Source organism: Neophocaena asiaeorientalis, unplaced genomic scaffold, assembly GCF_003031525.2.
Source record: "Neophocaena asiaeorientalis asiaeorientalis breed wild unplaced genomic scaffold, Neophocaena_asiaeorientalis_V1.1 scaffold45, whole genome shotgun sequence".
Classification (NCBI taxonomy): Eukaryota; Metazoa; Chordata; class Mammalia; order Artiodactyla; family Phocoenidae; genus Neophocaena; species Neophocaena asiaeorientalis.
The window spans coordinates 8182581-8188580 of NW_020174642.1; positions in this window are offsets into that span (position 1 = coordinate 8182581).

Genomic DNA, 6000 nt, shown 5'->3' on the forward strand with positions numbered 1-6000 from the left:
CGGATTGCACTGTGGCCCCTCAGAATTTCCTGAACACCATCTCTCCTCTTTTCCTGTAATTTCTAAGCCCCAGGCTATGATTCCCCAGTTTTCTTAATGGACGATCTGACAAACTGAGTTGTCTTCTGGACAGATTATACCATCTTTATCTTGCTTTAACCTGGATGCCTGAGCAGTGTTGGCTCAGTCCTGTGTGTGCTCCTGGGTTGGTTTTGGCCTGAGACCACACTCCTCCTCTATGTGAGGTCTCCCCAGGACATCATGTCAGTGTTTCTCCATGGGGTCCTGGACTTGACAGCCCTGTTCTGTAATAAGGGGTCTGACTATGTCTCTGAGCCAACAATAGCTCCAGCAGGTTTTGGGGTTAAGGTGGGACCAGCAGAGTTTTGAGTGCAACTGAACGAGAAAGACCCAGAACTTTTTTTTTTTTCTTTGGCAATGACTGCCAGGGAATCCCAGAACTTGATATACCACTGGGGGTGAGGAGGGAGAACCACTTGCCTCCTCTTCTGTTCAACTTTCCTGCTCTTGGGTTGCTCTTCCTTTCTGTCTCACCTGGATTCCTACTTTTGCTCTCTTCATCATAATAGTTGTATTGCTCAGGGTAATTAATGCTAGCTGCTGTAACAAACAACCCCATATCTCAGCAGTTCAGTATACAAGAAGCGTGTTTCTCACTCCTGTACAATCTGATGAGCACTGTCAGCTCTCCCGGGCAGCTCTCCACCCAGGTGGTGACTCAGGGATTCAGGCTCCATCTCTTGGGTGAGTCTGCTCTCCTTGGGTCATTTGCTTGTGAGAGAAAGAGCTTGAGTGCTTACCTGGTGTCTTAGTTTCCTAGGGCTTCCATAAAAAATTGACACTAACTGGGGATTGAAAACAACAGAAATTTATTGTCTCACAGCTCTGGAGGCCAGAATTCAAGATCAAGATGTTGGCAGGGTTGGTTCCTTCTGGAGACACTGAGGGAGAATCCATTCCATGCCTCTTTCCTAGCGTCTTGTGCCTCTGACAATTCTTGAGTTTCTTGGGCTGTAGACACATAACTCCAATCTCCGCCTCTATCTACACTTAAACCTCTTCACTGTGTATCTGTGTTCTTTCTTTCTCTCTCTTTCTCTTTCTCTCCTCTTACGAGGATACCTGTCATTTGATTTAGGGCCTACCCTAGACTCAAGGTTATCTCATCTCAAGATCTTTGACTTCATTACATCTGCAAAGACCCCTTTTCACAGATAAGGACATCTTCACAGGCTCTGGGGGTTGGGGACTTGGATATGTCTTTTTTGGGAGCCACTCTTCAACGCACTACACAAGGTTTGTTTTACTGTCAGCCCTAGAACTGGCACAAGAGTTCACCCACATTCCATTTCCCAGAACTAGTTGCACAGTACAGCTCTATTTGCAAGGGAGCCTGGGAAATATAGTTGTTCTGTTTGCTCAGAGGGAGGAGACAGAGGTGGTGGGCATCTGGCCAGTCCCCAACGTTGGCTAATACTCAAGGGAGCACTTCCTCTGAGCCAGGTGCCCTGCTAAGGGCTTTGCAAGGACAATCTCATTTTAATCATCTTAATTCTCACAAGAAACTTCTGAGGTTGATGCTCTTTGTTATCCAGGTAAGTAAACAGAAGCACAGAGTCCTCTGAACAATGTCCCATGTCATTTGTAAATGGGAGAACTGCTGTTTTCATCTGAGCAGACTGTTTTCAGGGTCTGTGCCTTTAGCTCCTATGACAAGGACTCTAGCAGCCCTGATGCCTGGCTGTTGGTCTTTGTGGGCACAATTGTTACCTTCTCTCACACGTCCCCTAGTCTGTTCTCAGACCCGTACTCATCACTGGGCACTGACTTGTCTGGAGCAAAGTGCTTAGAGGGTGACATGCTCTTTCCTTCACTCTGGAAAGGGTCTCATCTTTCTTCTCCCCACAATGACTTGTTCAAGGACACCTCAATGGACAATGATGAAACAGCCAAAATTCTTACCGTCTAGGTCCGCAACCGGATGACATCAATCCACGAGGATGACAATGCAGATACCCCAAGTTGATTGAAGTAAATGTTAACAAGATCATCTGTCAAAGAAGAAAAGCTGGCTAGTGGAGCATGATATGTTCCTCAAGCACAATTATTGACCTTCGGGTGAGAGGACACTGAAAATTTATTTCTATTTTGGTTGCTCACAGAACTGCATTTCAGCATCTCTAGCATAATCTGCATCAACCTGCAAAACGTCAGTTGGCAGCTTGTTTGAGGTGGATCCAAACTACCTTGTCTGAATAGAGCCATGCAGCATATCTGTAAGCAAAAGGGCCTTGGATTCATGGAGGGTGGGGAGGAGGGGACCAGGGTTACTGTCTCTCTCTCTGCTGTCCTGTCTGTTCTGGAAAATTTTCTGCTGGCTTGCAGAAGTCCAAAGAGCGAAAAACATGCTTGTGTAATTTTGTACTTCATTACGATTATTGATCCAGATCTGTCTTGTACACATAGACACAAAGAAATAAATATTTGTTTAAGGAAATAAAGTCCAGGAGAGGAGTGAGATTGAAGGAAGGGTAAGATTGAAAAAAAAAAAAATCCAAGAGAAAAATAAAAGGGAAAAAGAGGAAGGGAAGAGAAAAATAGGAGGAAAGAAAATAATTTCCCTCTATCTTGGTTTTGAGGTAAGAGAGAGTACTTCTCCCCATGCCCTTGACAAAGGCAAAGTTAGGGGACATGCCTGCTAAAAGATATGGCAAATCTGCTCTCAGTTACTGTAGATGCAGTAGATTTCATCCTTGGAGCTGGAGTGCCGTGGCCCATCCATGGATGGGGGAAGAGGGCACCTGAGGGTCTGAGTTGGCATCAGTTTACTTGGTACATGCTATATAGCAGGCATTGTATCAATTCTACAGGAACATAGAGAGAATGATGTAATTAGGTACAAATCTTTCTTTCATGTCTGCTTTGATTAAGCATGATGTTAAGACATGACCATCTGTCAGCAAGAAGCTTGATTTTTAATGGATGTGATGGACATGCCCACAAAGAAGGTAAAAGTGGCGTGGTCTCTGAAAGACACATAGATGAAGAATGGGAAGGGAGTGAGATACATTTCAACCCAAAGAATCCTTTGTGGCAAAGTATGGGTCTTGAAGAACACACAGAAATTGGATGTGTGGAGATAAGGAAAGGGACATTCCAACAGGGGCAGCCACAGAGGCAGGAAAACGCTTTTTGGGATAATAGCAGCTGTTCCAATTTGGGAAATGCATAGGGAGCTTGGAGTGGTGTGGTGGGATTGAAACCTGAAAAGGTAGGTGAAGGCCAGGCCAGATTACAGATGGCCACCGGGGCAGGGATGGCTAGCTGTTCACCTGCCTGTCTTCTTGTCTTGGGCATGAAACCAGGCTACCCTTCTCAGCCTTCCTCACACTTAGCTGTGGCCATGCAACTGAGTCCCAACCAACAGAATGGGCAGGAGCCACATGCCAGAAAGGGGAGCGGAGACTATAGGTGAGTAGAAGGTGAGCCTGCCCAATTGCATTACCACTTCCTACCTTGCCAGCTGCTGCCACCACCACCACCACCACCACCACCACCACCACCCCCACCACCACCACCACCTCCACTACCATCAACACCAACAACACAACCATCACCACTATCATCACCACCATCATCACCTCCACCACTATCACCACCATCACCACCAACACCATCACCACCACCACCACCACCAACACCTCCACCACCACCACCATGACCACCATTGACACCACCACCACCATTATCATCACCACCAACACCACCTCCACCACTATCACCACCATCACCACCAACACCATCACCACCACCACCACCACCAACACCTCCACCACCACCACCATGACCACCATTGACACCACCACCACCATTATCATCACCACCATCACCACCACCACTACAACCAGTAGCACCACCTCCACTGTCAGAACCACCATCACTATCACCACCATCATCATCACCACAACTACTGCCATTACTGCTGATAGGAGTTTCAGGTGCACACACTGTGCCAGGTATTGTTCTAAGTACTCTCACGTTTTCTCTCATTTAACCTGGGCATTGACCCCATGAGGTAGGCACTATGATTAGCTCCATTTTGAAGATATATTTAAAACCATTTGTTGTGTTCTAGACCTTAGGGATTTTAACTTATCTATAGTTTTGAAGTTCTTTGAGATCAATTCTTAAATATTGGTATTCAGGTAATAGTTTAGGCTTTGTTTTCTTAATCATGCTCATCACAAATCTTGCAGCCTTTCACTTAATCTTGAATTGTAGACCAAGGTTTTCAAAGGTAAGCACATTCATCTGCAGAGAGTAGAAGAAGGGAAATATTGAGAGGGAGGCAAATTCTCATATTCCATTTAGAAAGTCCACATGTAACATCTGAAACTGAAATGCTAAGAGCTATATAAACATTGTTTCAATCAATTTTGGTATTTTCATGATTATGACTGTGGAGCACAGGCTCTGGATGTGCAGACTTAGCGGCCATGGCCCACAGGCCCAGCCACTCTGCAGCACGTGAGATCTTCCCAGACCGGGGCATGAACCCACGTCCCCTGTATCGGCAGGCGGACTCTCAACCACTGTGTCACCAGGGAAGCCCATGTCATTGCATTTTCTTTCCCTGGAGCTAATAACTGCCTAATTTTTTCTTTGCTTAGGTTTCATGTACTTATCACTATTTTAATCCCAAACTTTCTACCAAAAGTGTATCTATCCTCAGTATATTCAAATTCCTCAAGTCATCTGTATTTTCCTTCATTATTTTTTCTACATAGTCCTCCATCTTCTTGCTGCAATAGGACGACAGAACAACTTTCATACTGGCTTGTCCATCTATCTACCACTCAGGTACTCAACCTTTCTGCTGTGTTGGGGCTCTTGTCTTCTGATTCTCATCTGTTACTCTTTCTTGGTTAACTTCTTCATGTTGATGGAATGTATCTTTGGGTTCCTACTAAGACAGAGTGCCAAAAGATATAGTTTTTGAGACCATGCATGTTTGAAGATGTGTTTTTCTTAACTCTTACAATTGAATGATAGTTTGGCTAAGCATAAAATTCTAGGTTGTGAATAATTATTTTCAGATTCATATATTGTTTTTTTCCCCATCTTTAATGATACATAATTTACAGACAATAAAATTCATTCATTAAAAGTATATAGTGGAGAAGAGGAACCAAGATGGTGGAGTAGAAGGACATGCTCTCACTCCCTCTTGTGAGAACACCAGAATCACAACTAGCTTCTGGACAATCATCAACAGGAAGACACTGGAACTCACTGAAAAAGATACCTCACATACAAAGACAAAGGAGAGGCCACAGTGAGAGGGTAGGAGGGGCACAATCACAGTAAAATCAAATCCCATAACTGCTGGGTGGGTGACTCACAGACTGGAGAACACTTATATCACAGAAGTCCACCCACTGGTGTGAAGGTTCTGAGCCCCACGTCAGGCTTCCCAACCTGGACGTCTGGCAAGGGGAGGTGGAATGCCTGGAGAATCAGACTTTGAAGGCTAGTGGGATTTGATTGCAGGACTTCGACAGGACTGGGGGAAACAGAGACTCCATTCTTGGAGTGCATACACAAAGTAGTGTGCACATCAGGACCCAGGGGAAGGAGCAGTGACCCCAGGGGAGACTGAACCAGACCTACCTGCTAGTGTTGGAGGTTCTCCTGCAGAGGCAGGGGGTGGTTGTGGCTCACTATGGGGACAAGGATACTGGCAGCAGAAGTTCTGGAAAGTACTCCTTGGTGTGAGCCCTCCCAGAGTCTGTCATTAGCCCCACCAAAGAGCCCAGGTAGTCTCCAGTGTTGGGTTGCCCCTGGCCAAACAACCAACGTGGAGGGAACCCAGCCCCACCCATCAGCAGTCAAGCAGATTAAAGTTTTATTGAGCTCTGCCCACCAGAGCAGAGCTCAGTAAAAAGTTTACAGTCAGCTCTACACACCACCAGTCCCACC